Source organism: Terrapene carolina, unplaced genomic scaffold (genome assembly GCF_002925995.2).
Source record: "Terrapene carolina triunguis isolate 2854851 unplaced genomic scaffold, T_m_triunguis-2.0 Scaffold613, whole genome shotgun sequence".
Lineage (NCBI taxonomy): Eukaryota > Metazoa > Chordata > Testudines > Emydidae > Terrapene > Terrapene triunguis.
In genome coordinates, this window is record NW_020664964.1 from 6,418,525 (window position 1) to 6,431,702 (window position 13,178).

The window sequence follows — 13,178 nt, forward strand, 5'->3', positions numbered from 1 at the left end:
TTTGAAATTCAGCTACAAACTGGAGGAGAAGGGGCCTTAGAAAAGACGCTTTAAAAAGATTGCTCCTATGCTACGCAGAACTTTTGGAAGTTACACTGAAGGACTTCACATAAGACAGTAAGTGTTTATAAATATCTTAAAATATTGGGCCCAATTATTAAATGTAAATATTTACAGGGCAATAGTTCTAAGTCTACAACAGTAAATTCTTTATTCAAATGAAAAATTTTACTTGGGGATTAGAGATATATTGTTTTATTAAACTCAGAAGTGGCATTGCGTTTTGAGTTCTGTTTTAGTTCTGCAACATAACACATTGATTTCCATTCTTCAAAGCATTGATCTACTGAATACTTTCCCCCCTGTTCTTCCATCCACCAAAATAAACGCTGATATTTACCCCAAAAATTATTAATATTTTTGCAACGATTTTCAGCTGGTTTTGTTGTAGTCGTAATAAACACCGATAAATTCTAGGGAAAAATTAAATAAAACAAAAACTGAAAATGTAGAGCCCTAAATAATCCTAAAATACTCAAGGAGCTGACTGAGGAGGTATCTGATCCATTAGTGATTATCTTTTAAAAGTCATGGAAGACTGAAGAGATTGCAGAGGACTGGAAAAGGGCAAATATAGTGGTATAGATAATGCTTGGTCCTGCCATGAGTGCAGGGGACTGGACTAGATGACCTCTCAAAGTCTGTTCTAGTCCTATGATTCTATGAAATTGTAAACCCAATAGCAAGGATTTTTAATGAATCTGTAAGCTTGGGGGTGAGGCTCTCTGACTGGAGAATTGCTAGTATAGTTCCTATTTTTAAGAAAGGGGGGGAAATGATCCAGGAAACTACAGGCCTGTTACTTTGACCTCAACTGTATGCAAGGTCTTCTAACTAATTATAAAAGAGAAAGTAGTTAAGGATATAGAAGTAAATGGTATTTGGGATAAAATATAACGTGGTTTTACAAAAGGTATATCGTGCTAGACCAAACTGATCTCCTTCTTTGAGAAGATAACTGATTTTTTAAACAAAGGAAATGCAGTAGGTCTAATCTATCTGGATTTCAATAAGGCATTTGATACAGTTCCACATGGGAAATTATTAGTTACATTGGAGAAGATGGGGATTAATGTGAGAATTGAAAGGTGGATAAGGAACTGGTTAAAGGGAAGACTACAACAGGTCATACGGAAAGGTGAACTGTCAGGCTGGAGGGAGGTTACTAGTGGAGTTCCTCAGGGAGCGGTTTTGGAACCTATCTTATATAACATTCTTATTAATGACCGTGGCCCAAAAATTGGGAGTATGCTAATAAAATTTGCAGATGACACAAAGTTGGGAGGTATTGCCAATATGGGGGAGGACCAGAATATCATACAAGAAGATCTTGGCAACCTTGAAAATAGTTATAGAAATGGGATGAAATTTAGTAGTGCAAAGTGCAAGGGCATGCACTTAGGGACTAACAACAAGAATTTTTGCTGTAAACTGGGGAAGTGACAGTTGGAAGTGACAGAGGAGGAGAAAGAACTGGTTGTATTAGCTGATCACAGGATGACTATCAGCTGCTAGTGCGATGCAGCTGTGAAAAAGGCTAATGCATTCCTAAGAAGCATCAGATGAGGTATTTCCATTAAAGACAGGGAAGTGTTAGTACTATTATACAAGGCATTGGTGAGACCTCATCTCGAATACTGTGTGCAATTCTGGTCTTCCCTATTTAAGAAAGATGAATTCAAATTGGACCAGGTGCCTTATGAGCGGAGACTCAAAGAGCTTGGCTTGTTTAGCCTAACCAAATTAAGGTTGAGGGGAGATATGATTGCTTTCTATAAACACAGAGGGATAAATATCAGGGAGAGAGAGGAGTTATTTAAATTCAGCACCAATGTGGACACAAGAACATATGGATATAAACTGGCCATCAACAAGTTTAGGCTTGAAATCAGACGAAGGTTTCTAATCATCAGAGGAGTGAAGTTCTGGAAAACCTTCCAAGGGTAGCAGTGGGGGCAAAAAACCCAACTTGTGTTAAGAGTGAGCTTGATAAATTTATGGAGGGGATGCTATGATGAGACTGCCTACAGTGGCATGTAGCCAATCTGTGATTGCTAGCAGGCAAATATCTCCAACAGCCAGTGATGGGACACTAGATGGGGAGGGCTCCGAGTTACAACAGAGAATTCTTTCCCAGGTGTCTGGCTGATGGGTCTTGCCCACATGCTCAGGGTCTGATTGCCATAGTTGGGGTTGGAAAGGAATTTCCCCCTGGGTCAGAGTGGAAAAGACCCTGGGTCGGGGACTTGCCTTCTTCTGCAGCATGTGGTATGAATCACTTGTAGGTATAAACTAGTATGAATAGTGGATTCTCTGTAACTTGAAATCTTTAAATCATGATCTGAGGACTTCAGTAATTCAGCCAGAGATTATGGGTCTTTTATAGGAGTGGCTGGGGGAGGTTCTGTTGCATGCAATGTGCAGGAAGTCAGACTAGATGATCATGATGGTCCCTTCTTGTCTTAAAGTCTATGAGCCTATGAGCACCTCACTTCACGTGGGAAAGCAATCACCATAGTTTTTGTCCTTTGATATTTCACAATGGTCCTTTGGTTTCAATGGACCTTCTTATGTGCAGGACCAGCACTTTACACTAACTAATGCTTGTTTCCTGTTTGGTCAGTTAAACAATTACAGAGGTTTACAATGCAAACACTCAATATAATTTTATACCATGGGCTACAGATGTTATAAGTGAGATCAATACATGTAGATACATGAGATCAATACAAGCATTTCATCAAGTCTAAACACTGAACACATTCTTATCAGCTTAACATCTATATTAACAATGTCTACACACAGATTAGCCAGACTGGTTTCTAGCTATGCATTTGTCAGGGTTCAGTGAAACCTGGGGCCTTAGCTTGAGCTGGCACCTGGTCTGTCAGCATCATAGATGGAATGGAGCTAAATGCTTCCTTCCAAACCACTGACTCTAATGAAGATCCCAAATCCCATACCCACTTCAATCTAAGGGATCTCCTAGTTAGAATTTAGATTGACATTCAAGGTTCTACATAAAATAGATATTAGAAATATCATTATAGAATATTGTCTTATAAATCTATCAAAAGGAGTATGCAAAAATGTAATCCAGTCTGCTAGAAAAGTGGATTTTGAAAAATTAGAAACTTGTAAATACAAAAACCAGGAACACTGGGGTATCTTGAAATAAGTGACCAAGACCCAAATTCAGCAAAGTACTTAACTCCTGACTAAGAGTAAGCCACTGGTCAAGGTGTTATGTGTGGAACTCAAAACAAACATTAAGGTTTGTACAAGTGGGTCTTTGCAGAAAAGGGGTCTTAATAGTTCCAAAATTGCTTCAGGCTGTGAGATAATGAGTCTTTGTCATCACTTCAGTTTAAAAGGGAGACTATCAATTTGAAATATAGTCTATTTTTAAAACTGATTCAGATGTAGTTTCTAGCTATTACACCGGCCCCTGAGGCCTTCTGCCAATATTTTGATTTTAAAAATCATTCTCCTATTTTTATTAACAGTTTTCTCTCACCTTTGTTGAGTGAAAGACCCACCCAAAACATTGAAATGACTGACTGAATAGGGAAAGCAGAGAAATGCAGTAAGCTGTCAAATGCAAAAGGTAGACAAACTGCAAAAATAAAGAAAAATATACTTTCTCTAATCTTTCAGTTAATGTAATTTTATAGTTACTTGTAAAAATACTTGGGACAAATTATCATGGGTAGTCATTTTCAGCTGGGTAAAATATTACTAGATTAATATGAGATCATTTTGCACACTTGGCACAAGTGTGAATGTTGTACTAGATGATCAAGAATCAGGCCCTACAACTGTGACCTATTTTCCCCAATTTCACATGTTCCTAATCTTATAGATTTAGAATATTAAAATTACAATTAAGAACATAAGAATGACCCTACTGGGTCAGACCAAAGGTCTAGCCCAGTATCCTGTCTTCCGACAGTGGCCAATTACAGGTGCCCCAGAGGGAATGAACAGAACAGGTAATCATCAAGTGATCCATCCCCTGTCTCCCATTCATAGCTTCTGGCAAACAGAGGCTAGGGACACCATACTGCCCATCCTGTCTAATAGCCATTGAGGGACATATCCTGCATGAATTTATCTAGTTGTTTTTTGAACTCTGTTATGGTCTTGGCCTTCACAACATCCTCTGGCAAGGAGTTCCACAGGTTGACTGTGCGTTGTGTGAAGAAATACTTCTTTTTATTTGTTTTAAACCTGCTGCCTATTAATTTCATTTGGTGACCCCTAGTTCTTGTGGTTATGAGAAGTAGTAAACAACACTTCCTTATCTACTTTCTCTACACCAGTCATGATTTTAGAGACCTCAATCAGATCTCCCCTTAGCCATCTCTTTTCCAAACTGAAAAGACCCAGTCTTATTAATCTCTCCTCATACAGAAGCCCCTAATCATTTTTGTTGCCCTTTTCTGAACCTTTTCCAATTCCAATATATCTTATTTGAGATGTGGCGACCACATCTGCACACAGTATTCAAGATGTGGGCGTACCATGGATTTATATAGAGGCAACATGATATTTTCTGACCTATTATCTATCCCTTTCTTAATTATTCCCAGCATTCTGTTCGCTTTTTTGACTGCCGCTGCACATTGAGTGGATGTTTTCAGAGAACTGTCCACAATTACTCCAAGATCGTTTTCTTGAGTGGTAACAGTTAATTTAGACATCATTTTATATGTATAGTTGGGATTATGCTTTCCAATCTGCATTACTTTGCATTTATCAACATTAAATTTGATCTGCCATTTTGTTGCCCCGTCACCCAGTTTTGAGAGACCCTTTTGTAGCTCTTTGCAGTCTGCCTGGGTCTTAACTATCTTTAGTAATTTTGTATCATCTGCAAATTTTGCCACTTCACTGTTTACCCCTTTTCCAGATCATTTATGAATATGTTGAATAGGACTGGTCCCAGAACAGACCCCTATGGGACACAACTATTTACCTCTCTCCATTCTGAAAACTGACCATTTATACCTACCCTTTGTTTCCTATCTTTTAACCAGTTACCAATCCATGAGAGCACCTTCCCTGTTATCCCGTGGCAGCTTACTTACTTACTTACTCCCTCACATCTTCAGCTGTGAAGACAGATGCAAAGAATTCATTTAGTTTCTCCGCAAACTAGATTGTAGATAAAAAAATAAAATAAGTCGTATGCTGTTTCAAATACAAGTGACTTTGCAATGACATTTACAGGCCATTTGAGATTTATTAGAAGTCATATCATAGAATCATAGGACTAGAAGGGACCTTGAGAGGTCTTCCAGTCCAGTCCCCTGCACTCATGGCAGGACTAAGTATTTGATATGGTCAAGCACTTCACCCACCAGACAGTATAAGCAAGGTAAGTCCTTCCTTACTCTAACTGGGGGATAATGGAGTTGTTCTTATTTTACCAAGACCAGTGGCCACTCCTCAGATGAAAAAATGAAAGAGAGTGAAGGGAGAAACTGAGGGTAAAGGCTTTTCTGGCGAGGTAGCTTCTAAAGAGTACAAGGATGAATTTTACTTTAATTTGTGGTTGTTTTAATCTGAGTATAATCTTGATTGAAAGCTAGAAAGTGTGACTTAGGGACCCTGGGGTTTTTTTTAGTGTGGAATTATCTACAGCCAGGCTGAATAAACACAATGCTACACAGAAAGGCCAAAAATTAGACCCTGATCCCCCCCAAATGGATATTTGCAAATAGATCCTTGTGTCCATGCCTTCAATAGGATGCTATATCGTTCAGGCGTCCCTGGGATCCACCTATGTGAATCTGATTGTAGGATTAGGGTCTTAAGTAGTCAGCACTAAATGGTGATAAATCCTAAACACCACTGAAAGGACTAAGAAATTGCACAGATTTTTCCAGTTGCAAATTCAGTTAGTGTAAAGACTGGCTATGAGTTACTACGGTGAAGCTAGCTGCCACACTTTCTCTATTTGTTGGTGGTTGTGGGGGAGGTTGTGTTTGGCATACATTTTTGTTTTTCTTACTATTCTATGTAGGCATACTTGGGAAATGAGGGGGTTGGGCTTTTTGATATAATATTCTATTTTTCATAGAACTTTTAAAAGCTTAATCAGCCATATTATATTTTTATACTTTCTTGTCCAAAAGATGATCATAGTGAATGCTTGTCCATACAAGGGAATAAATATTTTATATCACTTATCTGTGAGAAAGTACTCAATTATTAGGAAGAGCTGTTTGAAAATCTTTTGATAAAGATAAAGGCAATGTTGGGGAAATTGAGACTGAAATTCTAATTCAAATTACACAGAGTATTCTCACAAGGGTTGTTATTTTTATAATCCCTCTTTATATCTTATGTACAGTTTTATAAAAATGTACCAGCTAACCCAAATGCTGCTGTTCAAAAGACTAAAAAATACCTTATCTCAGCAGAGCTCTACCATATTTTTTCTTTATATTCAAAAGAAATGAACATAACAAACTCAACACATTTGTTTTTAGAAAATTAAGACACTAACTGCTATACATCAAGATATTTTAAAAGAAACAAAAATTATACGTATGTATGTTAGAATCTATTTTCAACCAATTTTAGAATACTAAGTACAATTCTACTTCAAAAACATAATTTGAATATGTTTTAACCCATGTTTTTCTATATAACTGCCCTGCAGAATCAGTAGTTTTGTTTATCTCTTGCAGAGAGGTGCGTTCTAGCTATAGCATACTGCCATGGCAGCATCCCACTAGCCCTACAATTTAAAATGTGTATGTGCTTTGGATGGTCCAATTTCTGCATCAGTTTTTCAGCAGTGTGTATCATGGTCATTTCTCAAAGCAACAGCTCCACCGTTTGTTGACTGAGAACAATGCATTCTGGTTGCACAAGGGGCTGATAAACTGCAGTTTAAACGGCTTCCAAAAATATGAAAAAAACAGAGTGTGGAGGTTGCGTCCATATGTTTTGTGGGGCTGTTTTAAAATTAACATTACTGCTGTAGAACAGTTTAACACTACTCCACATCACAATGTCGTATCATGAAGCCACATTTTGACAGTCATGGGGGAAAGAAGGGGAACATGGCACAAACACCTGTCTGCTGCTAAGCAGCACATCACAAGTACAAGTATAGGATCTCCGAGGGACCACTGTCACCTTCCAGCACCAGGCAAACACAACACAAATGCACACACACACATGTACACTCAAAGCCAGCCCAACTCTGGGGAGAATGCTACTACATTTTGTTAGGTAGTGACAACATGGGCACAAGCAGTCCATCACAGGACAGAAGTGTGTTGCTCTATTCATGCAATGGGAGAAGGATGGGAATCAGCTAGGTAATTGCTGGTGTTGTGGAATTTTGAAATACATGAAAAGAGCAAAAAGGAAGACAGTGAATATTTCTAGTTCTCCGGTAATTTCTTTTCATTTATCCATCCATCTTTCACTGAAACATATGCAAATTGCATTATATTGAAGAAAACTGAAGATGAGTATATTTAAGAATATTTCTGAATATTCACAAATTATCATCCATCCTATACATTAACTGTATATTAAATGCTATGCTTATTACAAAGATAGACAAGGTGGGTGAGGTAATATATTTTATTGGACCAATTGGTGAAAGACACAAGCTTCCCAGCTATAAAGAGCTCTTCCTTGGGTCTTAGGGAAAGCTCATCTCTTTCACAAACAGAGGTTGATCCAATTAAAGATATTACCTAACTCGCCTTGTCGATCTAATATCCTGGGACTAACATGGCAACAACACTGCAAATAATGTTTATTATGTGTAATTTTTCACTTAAATTGTTATCTGGACTGTGGTACCATCAAAATATCCAAATGAGGATCAGGGCCCCATTGTGCTTGGAGCTGTACAAACACACCGGAAGATATGGTTCCTTGCCCTGGAGAGCTCACAGTCTAATTTAAGACCTGATGCAATAAGTGAGCATAACACATAAAAAAGAGTAGATGAGAGAGACAAAGAGGTTAACAGTAATAAGAAAACACTTCAGCTAGCTTTATACATAACTCAATGGTTCCAAATCATATAAAAGTTAGTGATTTCCTGTAGGTCTTGAGGAGGAATTTGAAGGAGGAGAGGGTAATGATCTTACAGACTAGTTCAGAGAGATCATTCCTTGCATAAAGGGTTCCATGCTTTTGGGAGAAGTGGACAAGTAGATAGCTGAGGCTGGTGTCACTGATGGAACAGATAAGAAAGGAGGACAACCTGATAAGATGAAAGAGCAGATAAGTAGGGAGAAGCAGAATTGTGACGAGCCATAAGAATCTTGAACCTGATGCAGTAAAAAAGATCAGACCAAGGATTCCTGGAGACAGGTAACAGTGAGAAGAAAAGCCAGAAAAGAAAGTCTTAATAGCTATGTTGTGCATGGAATACTGGGAGGCAATTGTGATGTCAGGGAGGCCAGAGAGGAAGGGGTGGCAACAGTCAAGATGGGGAATGATGAGGGCCTGCCCAAGAGTTCTAGTTGTGTGAACAGAAGAAAACACAAAGTATTAAAGATATTAGGGAAGAAGCAGCAAGATTAGAGCACAACCTGCGTGTATGGAATAGGAGAGAGAGATGAGTCAAAGGAGACACTCAGGTTGGGGGCTGGATGACAAGCAAAATGGTGATGCCATCAAGAGTAAAAAAAGGAGGAAAGAGAGATCTTAGGAAGGAAATTACAGAGTTCAGTTTCCATCATTCACCAAGAGATGTCAGGGCAAGCCAAGATGGGTGATTAGATGGAGAGAGATAGTTGCATGGTATGTCTTCAGTGAACACAAAGTTTGAGCCTGATCCTGGAATCCTTACTTAAGTAGTTCCTACTCCAAGCAAGTAACCCCTCTGATCTCAGTCAGACTACTTGGATTAGTTAGTCTGGGGCCTGAGCTTGCTTTGTCTTTCAAATTTAGCATCATATGATCTTGTTTTAAGGCTATTAGTGATTTCTTAATCAATTGTAGGGCTTACGTATGCTATGTTCTTAAATATATTGCTCTTTCTTGTGCAAAAGAGACAAGGTGTAAAATTCCATAAAATTCCTCAGGTCTATTAACTCTCCCTTCCTAAAGTGCTCCCCTTCCATCCTTCTTTTTGAAACATTCAAGGTCCAAATAATTTGTTCAGGCATGTCTGTGTATAAAGCTTAGGCGATTCAGCCAGGTAATAGAAGCCAGCTCTGCAGATATGAGAAACTAGTAACATGCTGCTCAGAGAAGATCACTTGCATCCAGGATGACCTCTGAATAGCAACCAAATAGCAGCCCTAGAATATTCAGCTGTCACTCACAGTTTTGGCACATTCATGGACCTAGACACTAGACCTAGACGCTAGACCTGTAACAATTTTACAAAAAGAGAGAAAATGAAGCCTCGTAAATATGATCCCATATATCAAACTTTTCTGCCTGGCACAATAGTGAATTATATACTACAAAAAAGAAACCATTAATCAGCTGCTTGGTGACAGAACCCTAAGTAATAGGAAGCATGGTTTTATAAAGGATCAGTCTTGCTTGACAAATATAATTACTTTTTCCTTTTTTGGATAGGTGGACCTATGAGTCATAGGAGTAAAGATGGTAGCTGAAACTATGTCTCTACATCAACTAGAGAAGGGAGGCATCACCTAGAAAGAGAACAGAGGAGAAGACCAAGGATGGAGCCCTATAAGATGCCACAGAGAGTCGGAGAGGAATGAAGGATCCACTAAAAGACATACTGAAGGCATGATTAAGGAGGCAGAAGGAAAGCAAAGAAAGGACAGTCACAATAACTAAGGGAGAACAAAATTCCAAGAAAGATATGTGATTAGTGGTGTCAAAAGCAGCAGAGAAGTCAAGGAAGATAGAGTTGGAGAGAAACCCCTGGGATTTGGTCAGGAAAAGGTAGTTAAAATCTTTGGTGCAGTGGAAATGATGAAATCTAGACTAGAGTGCTAGACTAGGGAGAGTCAAGTGTTGGCTTTTTGAGGATGGGTGAGACCAGAGGATGTTACTGTTTTGAGGGGATCCAGTCAGAAGAGAGTGAAATGCTGAGAAGAAAGGGTGGGAGTTAAGGCAAAGGAAGATAGTAGCCAGGAAGAGATGGGATTGGGTGTCACCATGCCTCAGTGGGTCACAACTGAGAATGCCAGATTCAGGACAAACTGCTGAAAAATAGGGCAGACTCACTCTAAACTGATGGTTATTTTACCATAAGATTATACCAAGCCAGTTACAAAAGTAAACTTCTGTCTCATCACTAGTTAACAAGAAGTCAGTAATCCAGTCTCCTTAGGCATCCCAGCCCTTATCTCACCACCCATACACTGGATTCTATGATGAGTACTTATTGAAAACCAATTTAATCACATATAAGGTCCTTCTAATCTCAAGAGATCAGCCACATAGCCAGGAAAATGTATAACTCAGATCCTACCCAATAATAACGCTGCCGCCAATCCTTTAGTAACTAAAATCTAAGTTTATTAATAAAAGAAAAGAAGAAGAGAATTAAAATGGTTAATAGATCCTATACATACAATAATTGAAATGTTCTTATATCAGGTTTCTAGCAGTGATATTATAGACTGCTGGCTTGTAAAGTCTCTGGTAATTTCCAAAAGATTGGAAGGTCATCAGTCCATAGTCCAATATGCTTCTTTTAGTTATAAATCCACAGTCCAGAGAATCAGAGCAGGAAAGAGGCAAAATGGAGTCATTTCAGGGGTCTTTTATACCCTTTTCCATATGCCTGGAAATTTACTGATTCAAAACACAATTCACAGCCTCTGTTTGTGGAAAGTTATTGGCACAAGATGGATTCCAGGGTCACATGAGCATATCACATGTCCTTGCATGACTTGCTGACTCACAGGAGGTAGCCATTGGCCCCTTGAAGGCTAAGGCATCAGCAAGAAGAGCCATTTGGGCAGAATGAGTTTCTTCTATGGCCCATTGTGAGAGCTAAGTGTCTTTGATGGGCCATCAACACAAAGGTGTCTAGCCTAGATGTGTTTCAGAGTAGCAGCCGTGTTAGTCTGTATCTGCAAAAAGAACAGGAGTACTTGTGGCACCTTAGAGACTAACAAATTTATTAGAGCATAAGCTTTCGTGGGCTACAGCTTCAGAAAGCTTATGCTCTAATAAATTTGTTAGTCTCTAAGGTGCCACAAGTACTCCGAGCCTAGATGTAAAACTTATCTGGTAGGTGTTGCCCAGGAACAGAGCACATACATAAGCTACCAGAGCATAGCCAATATTCATAACTTCAGATACAAAAATAATACATGCATATAAACAGGATAATCATACTTAGCAAATCGTAATTTTTCATAGACACCTTACATACAATGCTTTGTACAAGATTTGTTGCAATTACATAACAGTGGCAATATCACTGATATACGTGGTCATATTTATCATACAGCATCATGGGGGATAGGTGGAGCAGTTACAGAGGGTAGATGAGAAACCCCTGTGTCAATGACCATCAGAAAAAGAGGATGTTGCAAGGGGTAGTAAGAAGATTAGCGAGGGGGAGATTGGTCATGGCAGATCTTGTTAATTTTCAAAAATGCAGTGAGCTCTTGCTTGGAGAGCTAGAGAGTGGAGGGATGGATTTTAGAAATGACAGAAGTAACAAAAGTATCTGTGTATGTAGGCATGGGAGTTAATATGTCTGGATAAACAGTGCTGCTAGGCAAGGGATATATAGCAGAACAAACAGATAAGAGTTGTGGGTTATGGGACTTTCTCCATGGGACTCAGACAGATAGGAAGCTGAAGTAGAGGAAGCAGATGTTGGGAATTAAAGAGCTATCTTTTGCAGTAAGAAAGAGGCACAAAAGAGTCAAGAGTAGAAGAGAATGGAGTGGAAGGAATCCAGAACTAAGTCAGCAGGGAAAAAACTGAGAATAGTAGAAAAGTCACCAGCATTGACGCATTGGTCATTATTCCTGCTTTCTTGCATTTGTAACCCACTAAACTTTGATTACAGTATCCACTATCATTCCATTTTATTTCAGGAATAGTGAGCGGGTTCAGTCTGTTTTGACAGTGGAATTCTCACCTGTGAATAATAACACATAGATAAATATGCAGATTCGGACAGTTATGGATGCCAATGCCCTGAGTTGCTCCAGTTTGGAATAAAGACACTGTAATGTAATAAAGCTGCTTTAACTAAAAAAAATCTGTAAGTTTATAAGTGAACAATTTGAGGGTTAACTAAGACTCCTTATAAAGCTAATACAACCTTATCATTACTTCAATACAGAAAATACTATGCAACAACAACATTAGTATAAAACATATCAAGTTCTTCCGTACACAGGACACAAATCCAGTACATTTAAAACATACACTACAGATTTGGCATTAATTCCACCACACCACTGAGCTAAACAAGCAAAAAGGACCCAGTTCTTCAAATAGACTGCTATCTTTCGCCTTGTGGTTATCATCTTTCTGCAATTAGTAAAAGCAGACCTATGAGTATCAGCCCTTGGGGCAGAGATCTTCACCTCCCTGCCAGTATGGCTGTCTCCCTTTGGCTCTGGCTGAACTAACTGAAGAGTTTGGTATCTTTTTTCTTTATAGTTGTAGTGGAATTGGCCCCCAGCCCTGGAGATGCCCTACTGAGCATGCTCCAAGAGTTCATGAATTTTTCCTTTGTTTACTGGCTAGTCCAAGACTAGCTGAAGTCAGTGGACAGCTTCTCCACTTTTCTGACAGGAAAAAACTGTCTACTGTTTAAAAGGAACAGCCACAAAAGCATTCACTGAAATTCCTCAGGTTATTAGTTACGTTGAATTCTAAGTTGCTTATTGTGGTTAGATGTTGATAGATGTTTGGCTGCGTGTGCGTGTTCCTTCTGTGTGCTGCCCCAGCCCTGTGCAGACAGCTGGAATGGCAGAGCTCAAGTGAACCGCCCAATGACCACAAGATCCATTAAGGGATGAAGGCACGCAGCCAGGTTTATTGTCGACGAAGCATGGTACTAGTATCCCGCAGACTCTACCAGACCACTAATACATGTATGCCCTAACAATGGACCAGCTCAGTGAACAGCAGGACTTTCCATTCCTCCCTAGGCCAGACAAAGATACTCCCTC